We start from the raw sequence: 13,049 nt of genomic DNA, 5'->3' as shown, positions 1-13,049 counted from the left end.
CCAGAGTACTTGGCACAGAAAATGGGCTTAAGGAGCGCTGGTGGAACTTCCTTGGCTGGCTGCTTGAAAACTGCTGGCTGAGAAGGTGTTTGGAAGTGCTCTGGGAATCCTGTTTAATAACACTACTCTGATCTCCCGTGAACGATGATCAGTTCCTTCCTCCGGCAGGAAGTAGTGGTCGGGATTCCTCAGTCAGAGAGATTTATTCCCCTGCAACTGTGGGTGGATTAGAGCAAGGAGCAAGCAATGCTGAGAGCCGGATGGGATGGCCAAGGTCAGCCTGGCTGACAAACAAGTCCAACACACTGTGGGGAGAAGGCGAATCTGGGAGCTGGGCTCCAAAGCCCTGCACATAATCCATCCAGTTCTGCTGTCTTCCTGGAGAATGGCAGGACCATCCTTCACTCCCACTGGGATGAGGCACAGCCGTGTGGCTTGTTTGGCCAATGAACTACAGCAGGAGGCTTTGGGAGCTTCCATCCACCCAGGTCCCTTAATAATTCTAGTGAGCTGGGTTCCTCCACCAGGCCAGAGTGGGCATGTAACATGAGCAAGAAATCAGCCCTTACTATCGTGGGTCGCCAGCAATTTTTTTTTTTTTTAATACTTGTTTATTTGGCTGCGTCCCGTCTTCATTGCAGCATGGGGAATCTCCGTTGCATCATGCAGACTCTCCAGCTGTGTTGCTCCGGCTCCGTAGTTGTGGCATGTGGGCTAGTTGCTCTGTGGCATGTGAGATCTCAGTTCCTCAACCAGGGATCAAACCCCCATCCCCTGCATTGCAAGGCGGATTCTTAACCACTGGACCACCAGGGAAGTCCCCCCAGTTTTCTGGGGGGGATATACTTGCTTTACAATGTTGTGTTAGTTTCTGGTGTACAACAGTGTGAACCAGCTATACGTATACATATATTCCCTCCCCCTTGAGCCTCCCTCCCTCCACTCCCCCATCCCACCCCTCTAGGTCATCAGAGAGTGCCAGGCTGAGCTCCCCGTGTTATATAGCAGGTTCCCACTAGCTGTCTATTGTACACATGGTGTGTATATATGTCGATGCTACTCTCCCGATTTGTCACGCCCTCCCCTTCCTCCACGCCCCTCCAATAACCCCTACCCCATTGTTGGGCCTCCAGCAGTTTTATAGAGATTGTTCTGATAGCAGCAGCAGCTAGGCACACAGAACCTGAGGACACTGAGTAGGAATCCAGGGCCTAAAGAGCTAAGGAAAAGAGACAGGAAATGTGGGCCAAGAGATCAGTGGCACAGAGTCTGGGCGGACTCGGATGCTAGGCTGTCCACTGTGCTAGGCTGTCCACTGTGCTCGGCTGTCCATGCTCTGGACGGAGGGCTGGGTCCCTCTGAAGGTTGGGAGGGAGTGGGGAAGGGAAGCACAGACACCCCCCAGGAAGCATGCTAGCAAGGATTTTGTGGGACACCCTGACTGTGGTCACCGCTGCCTGGAGAAGTGGTGGGTCCGAGAGGCTCAGGGAGGGAGTGTCCTGCACGGGCCACTGAAGCCTGGAAAGTTCTAAGTCTCCTCCAGGGTGAGTGAGCTGGGACACCCACCAGGGGTGCTGAGTCCAACTTCCTGCCTGGGGAGAGTGCGCAGCTGTGGGTGAGCTGGCACTTTATCACATGTGGCTGGCGGCTGATGCACTGGATGCTTCCTGGATAGAGAATTTCTTCGGTCATTATTCCTATATTCCTTCTGCAAATGTCGGAGGTCCGAGGCACTGAGCCCATCACAGGGAGCAGACTGGCTGCCTGGATATTATGGGCTGCATTTGTTGTTCTTGTTGTTGTTCAGTTGCTCAGTCATGTCTGACTGTTTTCGACCCCACGGACTGCAGCACGCCAGGCTTCCCTTTCTTTCACCATCTCCCGGAGTTTACCCAAACTCGAGTCCGTTGAGTCAGTGATGCCATCCAACCATCTCATCCTCTGTTGCCCCCTTCTCCTCCCACCCTCAATCTTTCCCAGCATCAGGGTCTTATTTCCAATGAGTGGGTTCTTTGCATCAGGTGGCCAAAGTATTGGAGCTTCAGCTTCAGCATCAGTCCTTCCAGTAAATATTCAGGGCTGATTTCCTTTGGAATTGACTGGTTTGACCTCCTGGCTGTCCAAGAGACGTAGCCCAATAATTCACAGCAATTTGCTGTGGATTGCTAAATCTTCTGGCAGAGGTGGGTGCAGCTGTCCGGAGGAAGGGCACCAGGGCTAGTACAGGAGGTCTGCAGAGACTGAGCTGCTCCCACTCCAACTCAGCTGACTTGGGAGTTAAAGCCTAACTTAACTGCTGCAGAGCCGGCGCCCCCACACTTAAAAATAAACACAGCCCTTCCTTCCAAGGCCAGCAAGAGCAGGAGAATACTGAGTTGCCCGAGGATTTGAATGCAATATAAAAAGTTCTGAAAGTTCTTGGAATAAAACATTCATGAGATGAAGGCTGATGATTCATACTCTTGGGTTCACTTTGTGGTCAAACCAAAGCAGAAAAAAAATATCTGGGGAATTTGAAAAAAGCCAGGTATCTGGAATGAATTAACTAGTTCTTTTCTTCTCTCTCTCCTTTATTTTTTTAAAAATTATAAGTACTATCAGACACTCACGGGGCCTGAGACTATCAGAAAATTCATATATCACAATGATAACGCAGCTGGGTGCTACCTGAAATTAACCCTTTCCCTTCCAAAGTGTCCCACTCTCCTGTCCCTCTCCCATTTCCTCCCATTGACCGATCCTTTTCATCCTTTAAGGCCCAGTTTAAAACCTCCAAGAATTATACAAGTGAACCCTAAACAGAGGTTTCTTGCTGAGACTGAAAGTACATGGGAAATGAGGATAGAGTTCCCTTCTGCTTTTTTCAAGTTTCAAAAGTGTGTATTATTTTCTTTAACTATAACCAAAAATAAACCCAAAGAGGAAAATAATCCCACCTCCCCATGGAAGCTTCTTCCCTGATTCTCTGTTGCAGGGTGACATTTCACTGCCCTTTCCCTTTAGATAATTTTACATGGGTGAAGCCTTTTCCTTCCTTAAGACATCAGGTCAAAGCTATCAATGCACACGGTAATGCCCACATACTGGGAACTCAATATTTGGTGAATGAATAAAACCCTGCAACGCTGGCATCTCTGTTTATGGGAATCGTGGATTGCTTTTGTGTATGTGTTAGAGGTCCATACCTTTAACCAAGTCCCCAGCTTTGTGCAGTCTAGTAGAAAAAGTGAATGTATTAGTTGCTCCAATGTGTCTGACTCTTTGTGACTCCATAGACTGTAGCCTGCCAGGCTCCTCTGTCCATGGAATTCTCCAGGCAAGGACACTGGAGTGGGTTGCCATTCCCTTCTCCAGGGATCTCCCCAACCCAGGGATCAAACCCGGGTCTCCTGCATTGCAGGCAGATTCTTTACCATCTGAGCCACCAGAGAAGGCCACAGTTTAGTAGATATAACTACTATTTTTCACCCCCTTCTGGTCTTCACACGTGCACGTCAGGCCCATCACCTTCCCCGAGAAATGTGAAAGGACAGGACACAGGAGCTGATGCGAGTCGAGGAGACTGACTGCTCTTCTTCCTGAGAAGAAATCGGACTCTGAGTCCTGAAGGGCCCGCCCCCCTCCCTGGGCCCCCCGGGGCCCTGGTCTCCCCTGAGCACTGAGCACTTTTCCCACGTGGATCCACTAGATGGCCTTCGACGAACACTGTGACTGGGGGAGGCCCTTCTGTCAAAGGAAGCACTTGGCTTATCTGTTCACTTGTTTGCATTCCCTTTCTCTGTGTGTCCCTTATATCCCCTGAAGCATCGCTGCTATTAAAAATAAATCCTTTGTGGATGTGAGAATGGGACAGGGCCGTCAGCATCAGATCTTCAGGTCTTCAGGCACAGGTTTCTGATTGTTGGCGGAACAATAACTGATTTTCTGAGTGCTGGCCTTTTGTCCATCTCAACATGACTCTTCCCAGAAAGAAAATAAACAGAAAAAAGCTAAGGGCCCATTAGGTACCTAATAAACTGCTTAAAATAAAGAGAGATAGTGGGACCTAGGATGTCTGCGTGTGGGCTTCTGTGCATGGCTGATACCCTGTGTGAAGTTGTGGCTTTGTGAAGCCACGTGGCTTCATAGAAGAGCCGTGAAATAACTCAAATGCTTGAACCAGGAAATTTTTCTCTGAGGAACAATCTGAAAGTTAGAATAAAGTGACCAGTATAAAAATGTTCAGAAGACTTGGACCAATATTAGGGAATGACTCAGTCACCTGTGCAGAGAAGGCAATGGCAGCCCACTCCAGTACTCTTGCCTGGAAAATCCCATGGACGGAGGAGCCTGGTAGGCTGCAGTCCATGGGGTTGCGAAGAGTAGGACAGGACTGAGCGACTTCACTTTCACTTTTCACTTTCACGCATTGGAGAAGGAAATGACACCCCACTCCAGTACTCTTGTCTGAAAAATCCCATGGATGGAGGAGCCTGGTGGGGTTCAGTCCATGGGGTCGCTAAGAGTTGGACACGACTGAAGCGACTTAGCAGCAGCAGCAGCAGCAGTCACCTGTGAGAAATCAGTAGGACACGCAGGCATTAAAAACAGTGCAAAGGGTGACTTCTGTCTGTCTCTGTGCTTATGAAGGTTGTTAGGTAACATTTTCCCTAAAGACTAATTTTCTAGTTTATTGAGTGAGATTAAGGACAGGTACTTTCTTCAAAGTGAGTCTTTACACAGTGTCCCCCGGTAGGAGTCAAACAAAAGTAAACTCAGGGACTTCCCTGGTGGTCCAGTGGCTAAGACTCTACCTTCTCATGCAGGGGACGTGGGTTTGATCCCTGGTTGGGGAGCTAAGATCCCACATGCTGCAAGGCAACTAAGGGCTGAGCCCGCGCTCTGGAGCCCGTGTGCCACAGCTAAAGAAGCCTGTGAGATACAACGAGGACCCAGCGCTGCCGGAATTTTAAAGAATAAAAAATAAATGAAAAAACAAAATGTAAACTCAGTAACTGCCTTACATGGAGACTCTGGGAGGAAGTAAGCCATCTCCAGACCAGAGAGAATATGGTGCAGGCAGGTGGGCGCCTGGAGGGGGCCTTAATATGTTTGGGCTGCTATAACAAAGTACTTCAGACTGGGCAGCTGAAACAACAGAAGTTGATTTCTCATGGTTCTGGAGACTGGGAAGTCCAGAACCAGGAGCTGTGTGTTCAGCTCCTCGTCAGGGCCCTCTTCCTGCCTTGCAGACAGCTGTCTTCATCCTATATCCTCCTTGTGTCTAGAGACAAGGGGCTCTGGTCTCTTCTTATTCTTCCTTTTAGTATTTTTATTTATTTATTCGGCTGCACTGGGTCTTATCTAGAGCACGCCCCGGGGCCTTCACCTGGTGTGAGAAGTCTTAGTTGTGTCTTGTGGGATCGAGTTCCCTGACCAGGGATTGAACCCAGGCCTCCTGCGCTGGGAGTGTGGAGTCTTAGCCACTGGACCACCAGGAATGTCCCTGGTCTCTTCTTCTTATAAGGCCACTAATGCCTTCATGGCGAGGGGGTCCCATCCTCATGACCTCAGTTAAACCTAATTACCCCCCCCCCAAGGCCCCACCTCCAAAGACCATTGCACTGGGGATAAGGGCTTCAGCCTTGTGAATATGAATTTTGAGGGAGTCAAACATTTAGTTTATGACAATAGACGATCCCACTCATGTTGATAGATACTAGGCTGTACACAGAATAGCTCAGGCCAGGGGAAGGCTGGAGAGCTGCTTTTTCTGTGGGGTTAGCTGGGTGCAGCCACGGCTCTGTGGAGAGAGGCTGGGTGCTCCAGGACTAGCCCGCACTTGCCCGGATGAGCTGTCCTCCCCTCAGATCGCAGTGCTGACGGTCACTCACAGGCTGGTCTCGCGGATCTAGCATTTGACCCACATTCAGACTGTCACAGTTACACACTGCACCGTTTTGTACCCAACTCCAGGCCCACAGGCTTGAACCACTTGAAGGGACATGCTGGGAACCACAAGCGAAAAGCCAAGTGATAAGACAGCATTCCCTGGGAGGCCTCGGTTCTACTGGGAGATTCTCCTGGCGTCCTTTCTGTGCAGTGAGACTGGCAGAATATAAGCCAGCACTGACCCTTCCCTGGTGGTGCGGTGGTTAGGACTTTGCCCTCCAGTGTAGGGGGTGCTGGTTTGATCCCTGGTGGGGAAGCTAAGATCCCACATGACCCATGACCCCTAAACCAAAACATAAAACAAGCAATATTGTAACAAATTCAATAAAGACTTTAAAAATAGTCCACATTAAAAAAAAAACTTTACAACAGCACCAACAACTACAACATAAATATATATATTTTTTAGCTGATAAAGTTCATAAAGCTGATATATGTATTTGAACTGAGTTCTGTATTACAAAATAAGAAGGGTGATACAAACTCTAACACTGGTTTCCTTTCTCCTATAAGGTTGTAGAGTTAGAAACAAAACTTTAAAAACTGCTCCAGAAGATTTCTTCAAATTCAGGGACAGCTTTCATGATGACATCTTAAAAATATTTATAGAGCATCTACTATGCTCTGGACCCTGTGTGCCAGATGCTGGGTTTCCATCACTGCATGACCCAGATGCTGTCTCCACCTTGAGCAGGCATGAGCTAGTGGAGAAGCCCTGATAATTACACAATCAATTGAGGCTATTGTGAAAAGTCCTGCAAAGGAGAATACCCCTGCTGCAACAGTCAGAATCAGGGGTCCTGCCCAAATGGGAGTGTGGCACAGGAGTAGGGAATCAGAAGTGCTTCGAGGAGAGACCTGAAGCATAGAGGTTAGTTGAGTATGTTTGTCAGCTAGAGCTGCCATAACAGAATGTGTGTGTGTGCACGTACGTGCGTGTGTGTGCGTGTGTGTGTGTGTGTGTGTGTGTGTGCTCAGTCACTCAGTCATGTCCCTCTTGGGACACCATGGACTGTAGCCTGCTAGGCTCCTTTGTCCATAGGATTTCCCAGCCAAGAATACTGGAGTGGGGAGCCATTTCCTTCTCCAGGGCATCTTCCTGACCCAGGAATCAAACCCACATCTCCTGCGTGCCAGGTGGATTCGTCACCCCTGAGCCATCTGGGAAGCCCCGCCATAACAGAATAGACAACAGACATTTGTTTCTCAGCTTTCTTGAGAGGAGAGCTCCAGCCAGTCTGGCGTTTGGTAAGGCTCCCTTCCTAGCCTGTATGTGGCATAGCTGGCCAGCTGTCTTCCTGCTGTGTCCTCACCTGGTACGGTGGGGGAACCCTGGTGGCCTGCGGTGTTTTCTCTTAATATGGACATGAATTCTACTGGATCAGTGTCCCATCCTTATGACCTCATGTAACTTTAATAACCTTCATAATGGCCTTGTCTCCAAATACAGTCACCCTAGGGACTAGGGCTTCAACATGTGGATTTTGGGTAGGATACAAACATTCAGTCTGTAATATCAAGGATGGACAGAAGGAAGGGTGCTGTGAGCAGAGGCCCAGAGGCAGAAGGGGGAAGGAGTAACCAGGTGGCTGGAAGACAAACCAGAGGCTGGAAGAAGGGGTGGGTCAGCCTGGGCCGGGAGGCCAAGTGAAAGGTTTTGTTCTATCCAAGAAGCAGTGGGAAACGACTGGAGGGTGTGACGCAGGGGCCTGACCCTGGAGAATGGGAGTGAAGTAGGATGGGCAGTCAGGAGGCAGGAGGCGATGGCAGCCGAAGCTGGGGCAGTAGTTGTGGGCATGGAGAGAAAGAGATGGATTAGCCATATGTTTTGGAGGTCTGTGGGTCCCCAGCATTCCAATGGCCTCTCCAGTTCCGTAAGGAAACTGGAGGAATAGTCTATGGACACAGCAGACAGGAGCATCAGCAAACTTGAGAGGGGATCCTGCCCTGAGAGGTGGGGAGATGACATGTGTTGTGCCCACTGGGGGCTGCAGTAGGGCAGCACCCCTCTCCCTTGGCTCCTGGAACCCTAACCTGCAGACCTAACCTGTTATCCCACACCCTGTAGCCCTCCCCACCCCCCGAGAAGTGCCTGACCAGTCTTTTCCTGGGCATTTTGAGGGTGTTGTAATGTCAATGGTGGAGAATCTTGGCTTTCTGTACTGCTGGGTTTGGCTTTGACATGCTTTCCAGCATCCAAAACCTTGTGATCTTTTCCCCATGTTCAGAAGGGTTTCAGGAAAGTCAAGAATCAGAGGCAGGTGTTCAGGTCACCATCTTTCCCCAGGGGTCAGCAACAGAGCAGTGGATGGGGAAGGAATACTTTTGCTTTTGTGAGAAAGGAATTCCTTCTTTTGTAAGAAAGGAATTCAATCATGAATTCCTTGAACCAGCCAGGGTGGTTTCTGTTTGCAAAATTCTGTTTCATGTTTCCTCCAACTCTGGATGGCATGATATCTAATATGGATATTAAAGTTTAATAAGTAAGTGTTAATTGCTCAGTCATGCCCGACTCTTTGTGACTGCATGGACTGTAGCCCACCAGGCTCCTCTGTCCATGCGGATTCTCCAGGCAAGAACACTGGAGTGGGTGGCCATTCCCTGATGAGGATGCTGCTGGTCCATGAGCATCACTCTGAGTAGCAAGGGTGGGACAGTGTGGCACCTGTAGAGGAGGAAAAAGTATTTCTGAACTGTCTTAGGGTCCCTGGCTGGTCTGAAAATCAAACTGACAAAGACAAATTAACAGGAGAAAAGCATACACATCTGTTGACTTAAAAAATATTCACACACTGCAACTAGAGACTAGCCCCTACTCACCACAACTAGAGAAAGCCCAGGTGCCGCAACGAAGACTCACCACAGTCAAAAAATAAAATAAATAATAAAACAGATCTTTTAAAAGAATAGTCACAACCTTAAAATTGAGAGTTATGTTTTATTTGGTGGAAATTCTCAGGAGACAATTCAGATGCTGTCCAGCAGACAGCATCTCAAGTAGACCCGGAGAGAACTGCTCCAAAGAGGTGAGGGGAGCCAGGTTATATAGAAGTTTTGCAACAAAGGGCGGGTAGTCTGAACCTCAAAAGAGTATTGTTAACTAAAGAAAACCAGATATCCCAGGTTAAGGAATTTAGCACTTTTCTATGTGTGGGAAGATGCAAGAGTCTGGGCTCACTGAAATCATTCCTTTGATATACACCTCAGCAATCTGGGGCCAGAGTCCTGTTTCCAGCTCCCGAGTTTCCTCGAGGCTCACCAGAGGGGGTGGCTGCAGTCTGGTGGCTGGCTGCTAGATGGCAGGTATTCTTTCCTTCTGGAGTGTCCTCAGGGCTCACCAGTTCACACTGGAGGTCTGTCATCGCTGATGACTGTGACATCCTTGTTTACTGATATGGCAGGAAATGTTCCATTTCTCACATTTATGCATGACATGGGAGCCTTCACAAGGGGAACAAGACATGGAGAAACAGTCAGACCTGAGTGCTTCTCTGCTGGGTTTGGTGAGGAGCGGGCAGACATGTAGAAATAAAAGTGAAAGTGTTAGTCGCTCTGTCCTGTTTCTCTCTTTGTGACCCCATGGACTGTACATGCCAGGCTCCTCTGTCCATGGAATTTTCCAGGCAAGAATACTGGAGTGGGTTGCCATTTGCTTCTCCAGGGGATCATCCGGACCCAGGAATCAATACTGGGTCTCCCACAGTGCAGGCAGATTCTTTACCATCTAATAGGGGAGGTCAAACAGGGCAAATAAGTGTTGTAAACTGGTTGAAACGCAGCCAGGCCTGTTCTCTTGGGTTGTTTTTGGTGTCCCTTTGTCTTTGGAAATAAGGCTGCTCCCTTCCTTGGGGTTTGCAGAGGGCCCCCCTTCTTGAGGGATTTATGGCTCATCTCAAGGGAGAAGAGTCGGGGAAAACAGTAGTGACCTTCCTGCACCTGCCGTTCGCTCAAATGCCTGCAACTGGAAGCATTCATGATGCCAAGGTGCCATAACTGGGGGGAGCGTGTCCTGAACCCCATCCCATCACACTTTTAAAAAATATATTTATTTGTCTGCCCAAGGGCTTAGTTGCAGCATGTGGGATCTAGTTCCCTGACCAGGGATCAAACCCAGACCCCCGCATTGGGAACATGGGGTCTCAGCCAGTGGACCACCAGGGAAGTCCCTCACTGTTGGTTTTGAATCTTATCTCTCTCACTTATTAACACTTTGTTGTTGTTCAGTCGCTCAGTTGTGTCCGACTCTTTGCGACCTCACTGACTGCAGCACGCCAGGCTTCCCTGTCCTTCACCATCTACTGGAGTTTGCTCAAACTCACGTCCATTGAGTCAGTGATGCCATCAACCAGCTTGCCCTCTGTCATCCCCTTCTCCTCTTGCCCTCAGTCTTTCTCAGCATCAGGATCTTTTCCAATGAGTCAGCTCTTTGCATAAGGTGGCCAAAGTATTGGAGCTTCACCTTTAGCATCAGTCCTTCCAAAGAACACTGAGGGTTCATTTCCTTTAGAACTGACTTTGGTTTGATCTCCTTGCTGTCCAAGGGACTCTCAAGAGTCTTCTCTAGCACCATAGTTTAAAAGCGTGAATTCTTTGGTGCTCAGCCATCTTCATGATCCAACTCTCACATGAGTACTGGAAAAATCATAGCTTTGACTATATGGATCTTTGTTGGCAAAGTGATGCCTCTGCTTTTTAATATTCTGTCTAGGTGTGTCATAGCTTTTCTCGCAAGGAGCAAGCGTCTTTGAATTTCATGGCTGAAGTTAACATCTGCAGTGATTTTGCAGCCTAAGAAAATAAAACCTTCCATTGTCTCCATTTTCCCCCATCTATTTGCCAGGAAGTGATGGGGCCAGATGCCATGATCTTAGTTTTTTGAATTAACACCGTAGTAGGGGTCAATTCATGGCACTGATCTAACCTCTCTGAGGCTCAGTATCTTCATTTCTAAAATAAGGACAATCAACCTCACTGGTAAATTTCCATCCAAGGAGATGAAAACATGGAAAAGTATCTCACTCATTCCTGTGAGAATCAGAGGAGCCGCCTCCACCAATGCAGCGCATTCAGGCTACTATCCAGACGGAGCTGTTAACGTTTGAATCAGGGCCCAGATCTCAGATTAGGGAGGCAGCTCTCAGCGTCACCCAGGACAAGCGGTCTAAAATGCAGCCTGCACTCCTTTCAGAGTGGACGGCTGGCAAGAGAGAAATCACCCGTTAAGTAGGCCACACGCCTGTGACTTATGTGGGGCTTCAGAAGAGGCTCCTCCCAAGCTCAGGGTCCACACTCTCCCTCCAACGTAACTGAAAGAGGCAAAACTAAATCCACTTCTTTTTTTTTTTTTTCGGTCACTCTATGTGGCTTATGGGATCTTAGTTCCCTGACCAGGGATTGAACCTGTGCCCTTGGCAGTGAAAGCGCCAAGTCTTAACCACTAGACCACCAAGGAATTCCCAAGCTAGCTGGAGTTTATCCAGAGAGAACAAGAAGAAGATGGGATCTCATTTCCGCAAGCCCTCAGTGTGGACATCAGGTCAGAACCTGGGTCCGTGCAGCCACGCGATGGCCAGGCTGGAAAGAGGCGGCCCTACTGTGCGCAGGTTGGGGCTCCGCCTGCTGCCTCTCCATGTGTTTCCCTTCCTGGAGTAGCGGTTGGTTCTCAGTGCTCAGTGTTGCCAACGTTCCCATTCAAGCCCGAAGCGTCAAGGCTTTATTTTCAAGTCAGGCAAAAATCGGGCTGAAAATTTGGAAGCTGGGCAACTAGCATATTTGAAAAGAAGCCACCTGGTCTTCTATGGATGGGGAGGGGCTCCTCCTTCTGAGTGACAAAAAGGGTTTGTGTTGGGCACTTGGGCTGTTTATACTGAAGTTCACAAGAAAATTATCTCCGGGCTGCCCAGCGTGCTGTCTGCTTTGAGGCTTCAAGACCCAGGCTGACCTTCAGGACCTTCTGCTGGCCAGAAGGGATCAGAGCACTTGAACATGAACGTGGGAAGGCAAGGAACTTGATATTTCATGTAGAACTGGTGGAAGTGGCCAAGTCCAGCGCTCTCTTCCATAATGGCATCAGGGAAAATACTGACTGGTCAGCTGACAAATATATACTGAGTGCCTTCTCTCTGCTGACACTGGAAGCCCAAAGTCTGGAGCTCAGACTGGCTGGTGACATGTGATTAAAGAAAGGAGGCAGTCTGTATCTAGAGAGGTACCAAGGCAAGTGGGGCTTCCCTGGTGGCTCAGATAATAAAGAATCTGCCAGCAATGGGGGAGATGTGGGTTTGATCCCTCGGTCGAGAATATCCCCTGGAGCAGGGAATGGCACCCACTCCTGTATTCTTGCCTGGAGAATCCCATGGACAGAGGAGCCTGGCGGGCTACAGTCCATGGGGCTGCAAAGAGTCGGACACGACTGAGCAACTAAACACCAACAAGACAGGTGACCAGTGCATCCGGACAGTGGAAGACCCGGACGCAGAGAGTTTGGGAAGTTTGGTGGGGAAGATATTGGGAATCCTGGAGAAAGATTCCAGGGTGTGTGTGCGTTTATGTTTACGAAGGTCACGTGGAAGGAATAAAGGATTTAGAAACTCTCACTAGCTGTGCGACCCTGGCAAATTTCTGAGCCGTGGGGAAGTACCAGAAACTGTAAGAAACCTAGGAATGTATGCTAAATTTATGCAAAAGGTGTCTTACTGTACTTTCTTTTAACCAGTTTATATCTCTACCAGCATGTATAAGTGTTCTGCTTATTTCACAGTCTTTTCTGCATCTGCCGGTCAACTAGGGACAAAGCGATGCCTTGCTATGGCTCGATTTTCGGTTTCCCCGGTTACTAACAGTGTTGGTCATCTCTTCTTAAGATCGGTGGTCATTGGCTGTTCCCTTTTCTGGGCAGAGGCTGTTGCACTCTTTGTCCATTTTTCAGTGGCACCTGTCTTTTCTTATTGATTTGTCAGAACTTTTAACATATTCTGCATTCTAATCCTTTCTTGGTTATATAGGTTACAAATATTTACTTCTGTTTTGTGGCCTGCCATTTCATTTTTTATAGTGTTTGATATGGTCTACAAAGCATCAAATATTTACTATCTGGACATTTATAGAAAAAATTTACT

At 48.6% G+C, this 13,049-nt stretch overlaps 1 non-coding gene across 1 annotated transcript; it reads right to left on the bottom strand.

The window, feature by feature from the left end:
- Positions 1-11,310: 11,310 nt before the first annotated feature.
- TRNAE-UUC (transfer RNA glutamic acid (anticodon UUC)) lies at positions 11,311-11,383 on the bottom strand. The gene has a single exon. It is a non-coding gene; the product is annotated as a tRNA-Glu (tRNA).
- Positions 11,384-13,049: the final 1,666 nt, after the last annotated feature.

The sequence above is a fragment of the Ovis canadensis genome, chromosome 3 (assembly GCF_042477335.2).
Source record: "Ovis canadensis isolate MfBH-ARS-UI-01 breed Bighorn chromosome 3, ARS-UI_OviCan_v2, whole genome shotgun sequence".
NCBI lineage: Eukaryota > Metazoa > Chordata > Mammalia > Artiodactyla > Bovidae > Ovis > Ovis canadensis.
The sequence above is the reverse complement of the archived record's forward strand: the minus strand, read 5'-3'. Positions and strand labels throughout refer to the sequence as shown.